Source organism: Nelumbo lutea, chromosome 2 (assembly GCF_056320005.1).
Source record: "Nelumbo lutea isolate HS-2025 chromosome 2, American lotus-T2T, whole genome shotgun sequence".
NCBI classification, from domain to species: Eukaryota; Viridiplantae; Streptophyta; class Magnoliopsida; order Proteales; family Nelumbonaceae; genus Nelumbo; species Nelumbo lutea.
This window is the reverse complement of record NC_142685.1, coordinates 78,381,213-78,398,706: the sequence shown is the minus strand read 5'-3', so window position 1 is coordinate 78,398,706 and position 17,494 is coordinate 78,381,213. Positions and strand designations below refer to the sequence as shown.

At 37.4% G+C, this 17,494-nt stretch overlaps 1 pseudogene across 2 annotated transcripts; it reads right to left on the bottom strand.

Moving 5' to 3' along the window:
- Positions 1–258: 258 nt before the first annotated feature.
- On the bottom strand, positions 259–1,132 carry LOC148871604 (mini zinc finger protein 2 pseudogene; annotated as a pseudogene). 2 transcript variants are annotated; one of them, XR_016107640.1, is made up of 2 exons: positions 651–1,132; positions 259–554 (listed from the first exon to the last, which is right to left on the bottom strand). The product of XR_016107640.1 is annotated as a mini zinc finger protein 2 pseudogene, transcript variant X2 (transcript). The 2 variants fall into 2 exon arrangements; XR_016107639.1 differs by having other exon boundaries at positions 717–1,132.
- Between the last annotated feature and the right edge of the window lie 16,362 nt (positions 1,133–17,494).

Here is a 17,494-nt window from a genome sequence, read left to right as displayed (position 1 = left end):
GTGGGATAAAAACTGTTTTAAGTAATTTTTTCCATTTTCATTGACCAACAAACCATAATAGATATATATAAATAGAAAAAAAAAAAAATAAAAAAAATATATATATATATATATATATATATATATATATATATATATATATATATATATTGGAAACATCTTTCCAAACATCTCCCGTGATGGTAATATTTAAATACAATGTACAGCTGTAGCGGTCCTGAGATCCGAGCCCACTGAGAGTACCAATAAAACAACAAATTCCTTAAACCAAATTCCAAACAAAATATTGACTAATGCGAACACAATAATCTTTACAACTTACACATTTTTTTTTTTTTTACGTAAGAAGCTAGTTTCTCAGAGTTACAAAAGAAACCCATTTCAGATGCATCTTTTCCTTTTCCGTCTTTTTCGGATCCCTTTCATTTTTCTCCTTCCTGAAATGAGAGTAAATTTGTTACAGATACAAGAGAGTCGTTTCATCTCTTTATCCTAGTGAAGACTGAAATGGTTTTATGTTCGACCATGTCGGTGTTTTCTTTTGAATCATTATCCTGCAAAAGAAAAGTAAAAACAAAGAAATTTTCATCTGGAGGCAGCAAACATGGTAATCAAAGCATAACCACATATGAATATTCGATCTAACAGACCTTATCTCAAACCTATCATCATATTTCAAACCCACAAAACAAGATCAACATGTAGATCACTAATACCATAAGAATTTTAACTATTTATAAGCCATGGAATTTGATGAACAGTCACGGAAACTCTCGATCTCCACCTCCCTTTTATGGAAGTTCCTGTGGCAATTACAGGCAGCACACTTGAGGGCAGCACTGGTTCCTTCTTCTCCAGCAGGCATGAATTCTCGACACCCATCAACTGCGTATCCACCGATGTGAGCCGCGTGGTTCTTCCTACACTCCCCATACCTCACCGTTCTCTCCTTTCTCGCCGGAGAATTTGAAACCGTCTTTGATCCTTCTTGGGTTCCCATTTTATTGAGATCAGAGTTGGGTTGTACGGTTTTTCCGGCGGTCTGTTCTTCCACAGCAGGGACGGAACTGCTTTTAGAAGTTTTAAGAAAGTGAGAAGAAAAATGTCTGAAACTAGATTTATACGAGACCTATGGATAGAACTTAGAAGAAGAAAAGTGTTTTTTTCTTGTTGGGCCGTTGATACCTAATTATACAGAGGAAAACATGTAACGCGATATTTTTGATTTCTCGTATCATCTCATATCTCCAAGCTCCACGTGTCTTAATTCTAGCTGTGTTTGGTTTGAAGGAAAAAACAGCGAAAAAAGAGGAATGATGGGAAACTTTTATAAACCTTATACGAGTTTGGTCTGAAACTAGATTTATACGAGACCTATGGATGGAACTTGAAGAAAAGTGTTTTTTTCTTGTTGGGCCGTTGATACTTAATAATACAGAGCAAAACATGTAACGCGATATTTTTGATTTCTCGTATCATCTCATATCTCCAGGTTCCACGTGTCTTAATTCTAGTGTTTCAATGAGGTGGGTAGCCCATCTCCCAAACCATGAGGCCATATTCACCTAATAAGTCTCGTCTACAATCAGTCAAAGACCTTACAAATGGTTCGTCCCTTTAAATAATAAAGATTCTCTAACAGTTCATGGAAAATTCGTCATCTCTCTCACATTTTTGCATGATTTTGAAAACCGAACTGGATCTGAAGGTTGGATCAATTGATTCAGGAACCGGTCTTGGGTCCAGGTCCGGTTTTAGATCCAAAACCATCCGACCCAGGTTTGGATCAGACGATTGAACCATTTGATTCAGGAATTAATGGCCAAAGCGGTTCTATTTCCGGTCCAATCTTTAAAATCATGATTAATACAAATCTCTCAAAGTGCTATGCACCAAACGAAATCATATTTACTATTTACTATTTAGCCACCAAACATATATAGCTCATAGCCTTCTGGATAGGGCCCACTTCATAAAGCTAGATTGACTTAAAAAGTGGCAAACGATTAAACTTGAATTGAATAATGAAGAAAACTTATGGGATATGATTAAATTAAAATTTGTCATTAATGGCATCTATGCCATTTTATTACTTTTTACGCTCAGTTTGGAAAGAGTATAAATACAAATATATACAATGCAATTAATACAAAATATAAGGTTCTATAAATTTGTATTTACACTCCTTCCAAACTGAGCCTTAAGGATCATTGGGCGTTGACTAAACCAATTTAAGAATTAAGAAGCCTTTGCTCTTCAAAGAAATTAAGTGGCATGGCATGGATGCACACTGAGATGTTCATTTTGATAATTTTCAAGACTTTGTTGGATTAAACTTGGGTACAAGTCTGTCATATATTCACATTTAATCTGTTTAGATCTCTCATTGTTTTTAAATTCCTTTATTTAATTGACAAGAAGAATTAGGTAGTCCTTGTTGGGATCAATGGTCTTATCCAAGAGGATTAAAAACTTTTATTACACTAGAATTCATTCTGAATTCATAGACTCTGAAGCTGCATTTGACATTTCTTATTTCAAAGACTTATCTTCTTTTTTTATTTAAAATGCCCTATGAACAAAATTTTTAATTACAAAAAGCAGATAAATCCTTAAAATAAGAAATGCAAAATGCAGCGTTAGGCAATCAAGCTCAGGACCATTCACCTAAAACTGAATGTAAGCCTTTTAACAAATAAGTTGCAATGGAGTATTAAAGGCTTAGACAATTAGGTTCTGTAGTTGATCAAGATAGAACACTTGAAAAACTTGCAACTTTAGAACAAAAAGCAAGTGTCATAGTAGAGCTGCAGGGTTTAGTAGTCAACAGTAAAGCACAATAATAATGACTACTAGGATAGCGGCTGATAAATGAATTAAACAGTTATGAACTCCAACCTATTATCTGGTTAATGGTTCTACAGTTAATGAATAATAAGAACAATAAGTACAAATAACTGTAGAAAGTAAAGGAGAAGGTAAATGTAAATAAAAATAATAACAAATTGAAGCTACACCTAGTGGTGTATGTCTTTGTAGCTAGAAAGAGAGGACCAGCCACAAACAAGTAAGTAGCAAAGATATGGACCTGCTACACAAGATAGCTGAAATATGGGGTAGCTGTCAAAGTAAATTTAACTAACTACAAAAAATAAATTAAGGTAAATTACAAAGACCCCCTATACTACTATGGGGTTAGTGACAAAGACACCCTATACTTCAATTTGCGACAATAAAAACCCTTGAATTTTTACATTGTGACAAATACCCCCTTAGCCGTTAAGTCAGATGATGAAAGGCATTAAATTATCAAAATATCCCACTAAACTTTTTCTGTTTTCTTTTCTTGTCATTTTTTCTTAAAACCTAATTGATCCAAATGGAGGAATGTTGTTTTAACAAAGCGACCAGGAAAACAACATACTCTGATTTTCTAGCTTCATGTTGTTGATCTCTTCTCTCTCTTTTTGTAAAAGAATCTTCTCCATTGGAGAAGACAATGAACAATACAAAATGTAAAAAAAAAAGATAATTTCATAAATTAAAGAAAAGGATAAAATAAATTAGAAAAGGGTAGTTTTGGCATTTGGAAAACTTTAAACAGTCGGATGAGAATCTTTTTTGAGGTTAAGGATCTTTGTCTAATGGCTAAAGTTTAGGGGTGTCTTTGTCGCAAATTGAAGTACAAGGGGGGTCTTTGTAATTTACCCAATAAATTATGCAAGAATGTAAATGAGCAATAAAAGTAAACAACAAAATAATAAACAAAACAATTAGCAATGTTAGTAAAGTTAATGAAGTTAGTAAAATTAAAAATCAAACTACAATGACTTCCTTGTATCTTGTAGATAAAAAGGAAGACAAAAAAGAAAAAAAAAACTATAAATCTATAAGATCTCAAGGTTTCAAGTCTTCCGATGTTGAGATAGTTAGTGCAAATAAAATAAACTATAAATTTAAAAGAAAAGAAACAAAAACAAGAAGCACATAAGATTTTTATAAAGGTTCGGCCAACCCTACCTACATCCTCTACCTTAGACCACCACTATGGATTTCTACTATTTGATTGGACTTCTTGAGCACCAACTAAGCCTTTAACTAGTAGGACTTCAAAGGTGCCTACAATACCTTTTCTAGTTGGACTTACACAAGTGCCAACAAGACCCAAAACAGTAGAGTTTCCGAGTGCCTACAAGACCTTGTAGTTAGATTTAAAATAAAAACCAACAAGACCTTAATGGTGTTCAATTTCTATGTACTCAAAAATGTTTCACTAGTAAGCATAGGAGCATGTTTACAATGCAAGAGCAAGCTCTTGATAGCTAAATATAAACAATTACATTTGAAACTAAAAAGTTTCTAGAGTATTCATAAATGCTCATCTCAAAGAGAGAGAGAGAGAGAGAGAGAGAGAGAGAGAGAGAGAGAGAGAGAGAGAGTCAACAAATGGGTGAGGATGACTCAATGCCTTCAACAAAGCTCACCTCTAAAACTGATGAAACTCAAGGATCTCCTCCAAAAAGACTCTAACTCTAGTTTTATCTCTCTAAAACACAACTATTTACAATATATACAAGTAAAAGCACAAGTTGTTTTTTTCACAAACTTTGATCTTATTTTTACTTGTTTTAAATCAAGCTAAGAACCACTATTTATAAATGATTAAGAGCAAGTAACTATTTTCAAGTCATTAGAGATCTTTTACACTTCAAGAAATGATTCAAATTCTCTCCAACATGTTAAAAGGATTTCTAGATTTAGTAGCAGTCATTGGAGCCTTCAAGTGGTCAAATTTCTTTATGGTAGATGGTTGCACTATTCTAAGAGTCTGCTACAATACAAAGGAAAGAATCTTTTTCTCCTTTAGTCAAGTGGTTTCTCCTTATCAGTCAACTTGTAAGTCTATGAACTCATCCAATTTGAGTAAGTCAACACATGTTCACTAGTAATCAACACATGGATATGGGAAATTGATTACTTTTCACAATCTTGGCTATGCATGCCTTGAATATCATAGTTAATCGATATATGAACCTAGAGTAGTCAACTACTTTTCTCAATTAAGTCCAATTTGATTGAAAAAAAAACTAAACGCTTCGAAACCTTGGCACATTCTACCAAGAGGTTTTAGAAACTTTTCCTTTGGCTTTAAAAGATGTTTCTTGACTTTCATAACATGATTAAGCTTAAGAAATCCAATGAACTAAACCCCAAAGGATTATGGTTTCTAAGGATGACTGAGTTCAGTCTTTTTAAGCATTTATGAGATGCATTATACAACTAATTTACATCAAGGCTCTATAAAATATAAAATCAAATAAATACAATATGTTATATAAATATTGATTCCTTGATGAGTTATTGTAGCAGATCAATCTTCAACTGCTCTAAAGCCTTCAAATTCTTAAATAACCTTGATGCTTGATTTCTTAGAGCTTTCTAACTAGAGAGAGGTTGATGATGGTGTAATGTTGAAGCACAAATAGATACTTAATAGAGCTTCCACTTGATCATTTGTAGCATTCTAGCTTTATATCCAATTTAAGCACAAAGAAGCTTACTAAAGATGTTGCACTCTAAGATAGACCATTAGTACTCTAAATGTGTTTGTTATCATCACAACACAGGATTAACAGTTCCACTCATCCCCCAAACCCATAACTCCTGTTGGGACCAATGGCCTTACCCAAGAGTGGGTGAATGAGGAATAATATTAAAAACTTTAACTCTAAAAGGCTAAACTTAAAACGCTTCCCTTAAATATTGAAGCTAAGTCTTCCTATTAGTTTAAATCAAGATGTAGTGAAATAAAGCTTATCCAATGGATTTAGTAGTTAATCAAGAATACGTTCTCAATGATTAACCTTAGTATTGAATGTAGATCTACAACTTCCAGACAAATAAACAATATAACAGCTAGGGATGTTGTCATTAGCAATAAAACAGATACATAACGTTGAGCATAAGCAACTACTTGAAGGAAATAACATCTCAAAGTAAATGTAATAGAGAAATAAATAAGATGCTATGAGGTTAATGGTAATGTAATTAAATAAAGGACAAATAATAAATGGCAAATTTCTTAAAATATCCATATGGTTTAGGAAATTGACTAACTCTACCCTTATTGTTTACATTTTGTCTTAAAGTATCCTTAACTTTTTTGACATTTGTTTAAAACTTTCCTTGCTGTTAATTTTCTGTCACATTCCATTCACATATGATATCACATGACTAATATATTTTTAAAAATTCCTAAAATATCCTTTTAAAATTTTGAAACAAGATTCAATTTCAAAGTCTAAAAAATTTGAAACAAGATTCAATCTTTAAAAATTCAAAACCTCCCTTGCCATTAATTTTCTGCCACACTCCTTTCCTAACATATGATATCACTGTCAAATTTAACTCGTCATCACACCAAGATTCCATTTCGAAGTCTTAGATTGATCAAACCACTATCCTTTTAGATTTGCCTGATTCGGGCCCAGTTGGGCCAATCCAACCCTACTACCAATCAACTTAGAATGTCCAAAAACCCCACCATGCTAAATTTCAAATGAAAATACCCTTGTCTACCAACTCATCCCAAAAGGTTCCGTTTCGGCCAATCTCATTAGCCTACACATGCAAAACCTTTATGCACACTCAGACTCATCTCAACCCCTCACATTTTGACCCAAAATCCCAACTATCTGTCAAGAATCCCAATTTGACCTCCCTTAGACCCGGTTTGAATAAACTTTCCTAAAATTACAAAAATGCCCCTAAACTTTGCTAAATTTACAAAATTTCCACTTATCCCCTTTATAACCAAAACCCAAGTCAAGAATTGCCCTAAGAACTGAAATTTTCTAATAAATTTTGGATTTAGGATTTTTGGTCCTCAACCATCTCCCTTAAATATCTCCAAGGTGAAAGATTTGATACATCATAGCTTTAGGACTTGGAATATGGAAGTGATTAATAACCACTTCCTTCCGGAGGTGTCAAGTAAGACCTTAGAAATCAACCTGGGTGCTCATGACTGTGAGGATACCCTATTCTGGTCCTTGCATCCTCAAGGTAGATTTGCTGTGAAATTAGCTTATTTCATGGCCAAGAACCAAGTGTAAAAAAGGATGTGGTAGCCCTTGAACTTAAAAATGACAAAAACCTTTGTCCAGCTGAAAATCAGATCTTTTATATGGATATGTTGTCTTAACTTAGTCCTAGGGAGGTCAAATCTGGCTGTTAGGCGAATCAATACTGATAGTTCTTGTAGTTTGTGTGGTTGTCAGATTGAATCAGTGGTGCATGTGCTATTGTCTTGCCCTTTTGCCCAAAGTATTTGGTTTGGATATGGAATTAACACAACTTGTTACATTCCAAATCCAAATACTACTTTCAAAAGTGACTAAAATGATGGATCAGAGAGTACAAGTCAATACAGAATAAGCTCCTAGATCTATTAATTCTCACAACTATAATATTGTGGAGTATTTGGCTTGCTAGAAATAAGAAAATCTTTAATGATGAAACTCTTGGCCATATTCCAAGCAATCTGGGATACCAGAAATGCCATAATCTTTAAAAATGAGAACCCAGTCCCATCAGCCGTTGTGAGCTCCAGGATGCCCATGGCCGGCTCAAAAGAGTTGGAGTCGCCACCCATTTTTAGAGGAAATTGGCCCTCATTTCGAGTTTGAAAAACGATTTACTGGCCTTGATAGTGACTCTGTTCTCCGCCAAGGAAAGGCACTAAACTGAAAGGCTTTGGGTTCAAAGAATTGGGAGAGGGAAGGTGTTAGGCACTCCTCTCTCCAAGCTGCTATAGCAGCCCACTACGAGAGTATTTTAGGCTCAAATTCTAGCAAAAACTCGCACTAACAAGATTGTCCAAAGCTCCTGAAATCTGACGAAAATGTTCCCAACTTCACCTAGAATTGATTTGAGGTGATGTTGTCGGGTCTTAGGTACTAGTTTCCCTAAAGACCCTTTTTCTCAATCTAGAGGATGATGGAAATACAAATTTCCCAAGATTTTAGAGCTTTAAACAACTTGAAACTAAACTAAAAGCAAAGAGATGATGGAATGAGAGGCTTACCTATTGTGTACGACCTTGAAACAAGCTTTCCAGTAGCCAAAATGACTTCAAATGAAATTTGAACATGGCAGGAGCTAGGTTGGGCATTTCTGGTGTTGAGACTGGAAAACAGAGGATGAGGCTTGAGCTTGGCTACAAGCATACCGATATTTCAAGCAAGCTGGGTGTGTTATAGGAGTTGGGAAAGCTCTTCTCCCCTTTCCAAGCTCGAGCTGAGCCTCTATTTAGAGAGAAAATGGAAGGAGATGGGTTTGAAACTCACCCAGCTATAGTGTTTGTAGCTTAGTAGAGTTTTTTCACAGAAATGGGCAATGATTTTGAGAAAAAGGGGCTTGCAGTTGACCCTTCCTTCTTTGTGCAACAAACCTTCTTGGTTTTGGGGGGTTTCTCATGGGTTTCATGCACCCAATGAAAGATTGGATGCGCCAGACATTGCAGCCCCGTATTTGGGTCTGACAGTGGAAAAAAAATTAACGCAAACTTGAAGAACTTTCAAATGTTATTTTGTCTTTTCTTGATTTTAAGTAGGGGTTTGTTTAACATTTTAGGTTTTTTAAGCTTATTAGGCTCAAAATCACTGGTCCGGGTGTTTTAAAGGGCTTAAGCAAGGATCTGACTTCAGTCCCCACCCACTCAAGATCCTAGGTTGGACAGCTGATGTGGCGGTTTAATCGGGTGTGCCAAAAAGGTATTTCTCTAGTTTAATAGTCAAACGGATGAATCTGGTAATGAAATTTGGTGTGTTGGGGTTCAATAAGATTTGTTGAAATAAAATCTTTGTTTGATGAGGGGTCAAACGGGGGAATTTTGGAATGAAATTTGATGGGTAGGCATTTTCAAACATCCCAAATCTGATGGAAGTGACAGATCTTTGATCAGAGGTGTGGATTGACTGATTTAGTTCAGATCATGGTCTTAGCTTATGTTTTTTCAATCAACGAGAGGGCCCGAAATGGAATCTTGTTTTTTCAATGATCAAATGGAGGTGTTTAGTTGTGAAATTTGACCTGTATGGATTCTTTAGGTCATTGAAAATGGTGGTGGGGTGTGATTGGTCAAATAGAGCTTGAATGATGGAGGTTTGTGACAGGTGAGATTTTGATCAATAAGATTCATTAAAACAGAATCTAAGCTTGATGTTAGGTCAAACGAGGGAATTTTGGGATAAAATTTGGTGGGTAGTTATGGATTGAGATTATGAGGATGTTGGAAGGGTTTGATCATGTTAGGTGTGTACAGATCATGAGTTTTAGGTTCAAGGAGCATCATAGTGTTATGTGCGTCGAAATAGGATCTCTGATGGATGATTGGCTAAATTCAAGAATTTGGGGTTGAAATTTTTGTGTGATTGGTTGTTTGAGGATTTTGTTTCACATGATGGATTTTGATCGGGGATCAGGTATGGTGATGTGGCATAATCAAGACCATCAAAAGGGAATCAAGTAGATTTAATGGTGGATTTATGGGCATTTGGGCTAAAATTTGGTTTCTTAGGGTTTAGGCATGTTTTAAAGTGATTGGTGTGGTTTGATCGGGCATCCGTATTATAGGAGATAGGTTAAAAAGGGACCAAGCAAAAATTGGGTGCTAACAGTTGTTCTTAAACGGGCCAACACATATCACAAACTACAGAAGTCTAGTTCACATAACCATCAAGTCCCAGATCAAGAGACTCTCTTGGATCTCTCTGCGCTAGATAATACACAACATGATCTAACATTAGTGGATGGATCATGGGATCCGTGCACCAAGTATGCCATAATAGGACTTTTCTTTATATCTTACATTCTAAATCACTCTATTGTAGAAGGACAACCTTGATTGGCCTTTTCCCAATAGTAATTGAGATGTGGGCGATTGCTAGAGGACTCAGATACCTGTTGACATTAGGCCTCACAAAAAAGCAACTCTTTTTTTAGATTTAAAAGCTGCTCTTTTGACTTTAAGGGGGTGTTCTTGATGCTACTCGATCCGAGGTGGTCCATGAACCGAGGTTGTAGTCAGATAGTCATTGCCAACTGGGTGAAGCTGAGGTGGAAGGACGAAGCTGCACTCCAAGATATATGATCAAGAAAGATGTCAAAGGCCTGAGGAGTTATCCCCGAGTAGGCACTCCGATGCTCAAGTCAGTAGAAAGTGGTGGGTGGTTGGACTAATATGAGATCTGGTTTGAGCAAAGTAACATAACGGGTGCTAGAAGTTAGAATCCCTTACCTTGAGTGGGAGATACCTTTTTATAGCCTAAGATCCATGTCTTGATCGGATTAAGCTTTCGGGGCTGCCGGAGATGACCATCCTTCACCAATCTTGTGACACGTTCTTTGTTTATATGGCCAAGTCGATAATGTCACATGCATGTGAGATTAATCATTTCTTGTGTTCTTTTTTTGGGGTGTTCCAATGTTGTTTTGATCACATTTGTTTCTAGAGAAGGGTGGAGAACATAAAGTCCATTCTCAAGTTCTCCATGAATAAGGAACTTGTTACTAAATTTAATTGTAATCTTATTACTAAATAAAATAAAGAACATTCTACTGTTCCTATAGCAGCATCTACAACGGTTGTAAATGTCCCCAAGTAGAGCATGACCTCATCATCATTTAGCCTTCTACTTTCCTTAAATCTCTGTAATGCATGAGTAGAAGCCCCAGAGTCAATACATCAGGATGGAAAAGTAGCCAACATATTAGTCTTTTTTACCTAAGTTTCAAAATTACACTCTTTCTTCTTCCTAAGGGATTCTAGATATTGAGGACAATTCCTCTTCCAGTGCCCGATCTCCTTGAATAAGTGGCATTCATCTGATGACTTATCTTTCTTCTGCTTCTTTTGCTTGCTACCCTTCCTCTAAGACCTCTTCTTGCCCTTTCGATTCTTACTACTAGATTTGCATTATTCAGTAAGCATGGCCACTGGTTTGTCCTTTCTAATCAATTCCTTGACTCTCTACAATATATTGTCGAGCTTTGGCAAGCTAGCTATTAGCTTGTTCATATTGTAGTTCATGACAAATTGATTAAAGGATGGGAGTAGAGAGTTTAAGATGGTATCAATCTTGGTGTCATCATCAAGCTGGAAGCCAAAAGCCTCCAGTTCATTGAAAAACCTATCATCTTCATGGCATGGTCATGAACCGGTTGGTTCTCAATCATCCTGGTGGTCATCAACAATTTGAGGAACTTTTGCTATGCAAAACGATTTTATTCCTTATACATGGTCTTTAAACTATCTAGAATATAGTTTTCACTTTGTAAAACTACTTATAGATGGAGTTGTCCAATGAGGCAATGATGTAACACCGAGCAGGAGAGTTTTTCTTCTTTCCAGTCCTAATATTCCCTTCTTGTCTCAGAATCTCTATCAGAAGGGGATGGGGGCATTTTGGAGCTAGGTTGGTGGGAACTTTGTTCAATTTCTCGGACATGAGAACCAAGTTAAGGTTACGAAACATGTCTGCATAGTTTGGTCCCTTGAGTTTGTTGTTGTCTAACAATTTAGCGAATTGTCAGTGCACCATTTCTAACAAACATCATAAATATATTATTCAACGAGCTAGTATCATAGAAATGACTTTTATCTACATTCCATTTCCATTTATTCATATATGAGATTTTCCTTTATCTTAGAGATGGAGACACTATTCATATTTCTAGAAATGTGAGAAATTAAAAGAGTGCATGGGGCAATTTATTTCAATTGCATAACCCCATCACTTTTTGTGAAGGATCACGTATCCACCCATTTGATGAGATTTCCCTTTGGCCTCCACCAGACAAGGTTCATGCCATTTTAGGTTAAACCTTTCTAATTGGTAAGTGCTAACTTGTCATATCGGGAGCCCAAGGTATTGTGAAAGAGCCTCACATTTTAGGATAGGCCCCTTCCACTGGTCTATGATGCCCCTATCATCCTATGAAGCAATCCTATTAATGTTTCAATAAAATGGATCGCCCAATTTTATGGTGCATATCCGCCTACTAATTCAACCCGCTTTCATGCTAATGATGGAAGGCTTTTAGAGATATCATCTTATGACATTCCTTATCTTGTAGTACTTATATCAATCATAAGGGAATAGGCATATTAGTCCCTAGTTCAACTTTAGGCCATACCATAGTGGCTCCCACCGACTTTCATAAAGTTAGATTCAAATGGGCCCTAAATGAAATAGGATTCCTGCGGGGTTCCTCTTTGGAAAGAAAATAGGAGAAGGGCTCATTAAAGGAAGATCATGCAATAATTAATGGACATCATAACAATGATGTGCATTCAGCCATGATGGCATGAAGAGCCACATAAGTCTTTTCATGGACTAAGAAATTAGGGCCCATGTAAGAATCACATTCACATAGCACATCATACAAAAATGATCAAAATCAAATTAAATGTTGTAAAACCCTATTTGATTTAGATTAACACATGGTCAACCCATCTAAGTGATGGAACATAAAAGACATGGTCATGAACCGGTTAGTTCTTAGTCATCTTGGTGGTCATCAACATTTTGAGGACCTTTTGTCATGTAGAACGATCTGCTCCTCATACATGGTTTTTAAACTATCTAGAATGTCTTTGCAGTTTTCTACTTTATCAAACTGCCTCTGGATAGAGTTGTCCAAAGAGGTAATGATGTAACACTGAGCAAGAGAGTTTTTCTTTTCTCATTCTCGATATTCCATTTTTTTTGTCTCTGAGGCTCTATTAAGAGGGTGTTCTAGTGCCAAGTTGGTGGTAATTTTGTTTAGTTTATTAGACGTGAGTACTAACTTAAAGTTATGAAAACGGTTTGCATAGTTTGGTTTCTTGAGTTTGTTGTCATCTAATAATTTAGTGAATTGCCTACGTACCACGACCTTATTATTATTTCATGTTACATACCATAGAAAGGACTTTTATCTATGTTCCATTTCCATTTGTTCATCTTTGAGATTTCCCTTTATCTTCGGTATGGAGACATTGTTCATGTCTATAGAAATGTAGGAAATCACATAGATGCATGGGGCCAACTATTTCAACTGCATAACCCCATCACTTTCTATGAAGGATCTCAGATCCACCCATCTCATAAGATTTCCCTTTGGCCTCCATTAGACAAGGCTCATTGCCATTTTAGGTTAAACATTTCTAATTGGTAAGTGCTGACCCATTATATTGGGAACCCTAAGGTACTATGAAAGAGCCTTCAATTTTGGAATAGGCTGTTAGACAGTTTTTGTATGCCCTTAGCTTCAATCTGATTTGATGTGCTTTTGTTATTTAGTGGAAATAAATAAAGTGCATGTTTGATTCATGTTGTTTGGTTTAATTCTGTGTAAAACCCTAAAACTGGACATTTATAGAGACTCGTGTTAGTTTTAAATGTTCACAGCCGTTGGATAAGTCTGGGGAGATTTATCCTGCCAAGGCTGATACTGGTGTGCCACCAAGTGTTGGGATGGCCTGTCTCAGCCACCAGGGTAAGACCCGAGGCACATGCAGTATGGGATTACTTGAATCCTTGAACTGGACCAGATTTCCAGTATTGCCCTGGACCTTGGAGATAGATGGGCAAAATTGGAAAGTTACACCTGACCCCTAAACTCGATTATGACACTTCACTAGGTGTTGGATCAGGCTGCCTTTGATATGCCAATCAGTGAGATCCTTAGCGGGGATCAAAACCTGAGTATGTTGGGGCAGTTTGAGAATTCATCTGAGTGGATGATCATAGTGACAGAATCAGCCACTTTGTCGGGCAAAGGGTAATGATCGAGAATGCACTCTCTCTGATGGAAACCAAACTGCCGGCAGTTGATTTCAATCGTTGGAATTTTGTTTTGCAAAATTAATATATTTATATATATATGTACGGTTTCGAATTGTTTGCAAATGGTTTTAATTCCCGGGATCCATGTGAGAGGAGAGTGTGGCACTGTTCCTTGCAGCCGAGGGAGAGGTCCTCTCTTGTCGGGCAGTGCTTGATCATTATGGGCTGAGAGGTTAAGTGTAAGACCATTGACGATAATACCTGATGGGCTAATCTTGCATCTACCCACAGTCACTGGGTTTTTATAAGATGGCTTGGCCCAGGGACCACTTAATGTAAGTGTTGGGCCCATAGGGTCCATATGATGCACTCAAGGGGTTCATTGAGTTTTTCAGTGAATTCGGCTGGGCCTTGTATTAAAGGCTGGGCCGAACCCATGTGGCTGGTGTGTAGATCAATGCTTGGGTCCCACGCCATACAAAGAAGCCCAACTGGGCAGCAGATTGGAAAGTAATTAGACACTGAACACTTAATGGGCCAGAAGCCCATTTCGAGGTGGGCTGATATGATCACCCATCCTTGGGGCGAATCTGAGATTAATGTTAGTAAAAGGATTGGGCCTTTAGTCTTATCCACTCTTGGAAACCAAATTCAAATTAGATTTGAATCTGGTAACCTCCTGATAAGATCAGGAGTAAGCTAACTTTATCTGCAGATAGGATTAAGATTATCCCCTATCCAAATACTGATTTGGATTGGGATAACTCCTAATTAGGAGGATTCTTAATCAAGAAGAAAGGAGGAAAAACCCTAACAAAAAAAGAGAAAATATCAGATTTCGAACCACCTTGAAGAGATATAGGATATCTCATGCGAATTGAGATAGGATCTCATTCATACTCCAGAAAAAGAAAAAGGCAGTTCACCCTTTTCGCCTTTAGAGTTCTCCTCCTGCCGCCGCCATCTGTTTTTGCAAGATTAGATCTTTGCAGAAAAAGAAAGTCAAGAAATCTGTTCTTGACATTAGTCTTGCAACAAAGACTAAAAGGATTCAGTGTTTAGTGTTTCCAGAGGATTCTTGTGAAGGATCCAGTGTGTAGGACGCACCCTGCTGGTTCTGTTCCATCCACAGCTGTGTCATCTTCAGCAGGAACGGATCTTGGAGCATTCTTTGGGCGTGAACACCAACTTTGGGAGATACTGCTTCTCCGGATCAGGTATATTCCTCCCATTTATCTTTTGGTACAGATCTGGTTTGATTATGGTTCAAGTAGGATCCGTGAATATTGTATTCTAAATTTAGGGAATATGATTCCCAATTGGGAGAAGGTAGGAAATTTTTGAAATTCGCCCACCCATTCCGCAACCTTTTTGGCGTCCATTAGATGGATCCTACCATTCCTTCTGTGGTATCAGAGCCACAGGTTCGAATCTTGAACCAAAAGAAAATCAGATCTGACCCGGCACAGTTGGATAGAAGGTGTTCTTTCACGATTTGCGCAGATTGTTTTCTTTTTTTCAAGAAACTGTTTCTTGTTAAGGGCGATTGATCTGAAATTAATTTTTATTAAATCCAAAATTTATTTAGAATTGTTCTTTATTTATTTTGATTTAATGGACTGTTCGAACCTGGAGATCACAGTGCAGATTTGGCACAGATAGTCTGTGCACCCTTTTTCTTTCTATTTATTTATATTCGGTTTGTAAATAATTTTTTTATTTTAGACTGAATGTATAGGATTTGATCAAGAATGTAATTAATAGAAATAGGATTTCTGTTATTTTTCTTGATTAAAGAAGAAGGAAGAAGAAGGCGGCGCTGGTGATTTGCAGTTGGAGGAATCGCTTTCTGCGATTTGCAGTTTGTGAAACTGCAACCCTTGTGATTAACCTCTGTTTTGCAGGTGGTGCGAACAGTCCATAGTTTGATTTGTGATTGTTTGAAATCAAAATTATTAATTTCAGATCTTTCATGAATTAATTCTTGAATTGAAAATCAGTTTTGGATCCTCTCGGACTAGATTGGACCGAATGTGGGGTTCGATAGGGACTGTTTTTCAGTCTGTATTTCTCACACTTGCTGTTCCAAATCTGATTTTCAATTACAAGGATTAATTCGGCCCACCTGTAAAGCCCAGTTTTAAAGGGTTAAAACTGCAAAAGGCCCATTACTGTGAGATAAGCTATATGGGCTGAACTGCTATCTGCGATTCAGTCCATACACCTAGTAGTCATTAATTGTTAATGACTTAGATTTTAAATGGGCTATTCAATGGGCTTTACAGCAGTTAATTGATTGGATCAATTCCTCCTTTACATGTGATGTTTGGATGTTTGATGTGCTGCGACCATGGGCCATAAGTTCTTGGCCCATGAAGACTCGTTAGTGGCTCTTGTGCACACCATGGCTAAATGCACATCATTGCCATGGTGTCCTTCAAGGTCATTGGATGACCCCTCTTTGCTTGGTGGGCCCCACAACCCTGAAAAGGGATGCATACGGAACCCCTAGCCGATTAAGGCCCACCAGAAATCTGACTTTATGAAAGTCAGTGGGAGCCACTCTGGTTTGACCTAAATTAAAAGTAGGGCGTTTTTGTTCCCTCTAGCAAATATGAATGCATGTGATAGGGAGACCCATATGATGGACTCTCTAAAGGCCTTCCATCATTAGCACAATGATGGGTCCTTCAGTAATGAGGAAATGCACCATAAAATTGGGCTATCCATTTGCTGTTGGATCTATTAGAGTGTTTCATAAGATGATAGGGGCGTCATAGACCGATGTGGGAGGGGCTTCACCAGAAAATGGGAACTCTCTCACGGTACCTTGGCATAACCTGAATATGATGGGTAAGAACTCACTGGACAGAAAGGTTTACCTGAAAACGGCTCTGAACCTTGTCTGACAGAGGCCAAAGGGAAACTCATTTGATGAGTGGATATGATCCGTCACAGAAAGGTGGTGAGGTTATGCAGCTGAAACAGTTGGCTTCATGCACCCCATGTGATTTCCCACATTTCCAGAGACATTTTGTCGTCTCCGTCACTGAGAAAGGAGGGAAATCTCAGAGATGAACAAATGGGAATGGAACATAGATTAAAAGCCATATCTATGTAGGTAACATGAATCAAACTTAGGTTGTGGACTAATGATTTTGCTATTTTATCAGAAAATGGCAAACGGTCAATTTGCAAAGCTTCTAGACGATAACAAGCTTAAGGGCCCAAACTATGCCGACTGGTACAGAAATCTTATGCTGGTCCTAACTTCCGAAAAGTGAGACAAGGTAGTGAAAAATCCTACCCCGGAACGTCTGGGTGATAGGGCTTCTGAGGCCCGTAGGAGGGACTACCAAGAGTGGGAGGATAAGAACTCCCTAGCCCGATGCTTTGTCGTTGCCTCATTAGACAACTCAATACATAGGCAGTTCGATCAGATCGAACTAGCCAAGGACATATTGGACAGTCTAAGAACAATGTATGAAGAGCAGAACCGTTCTACTCGACAGAAGGTCTTGAAATTGTTCATGACCGCGCAGATGACCAAAGGGCAAAAAGTTCATGACCATTGTCTTCGGATGATGGGATGCATTAACGAACTTGAAGCTCTTGGATCCGGGCTAGATCTTGGCACGCAAGTGGATGCCATCCTCAATTCT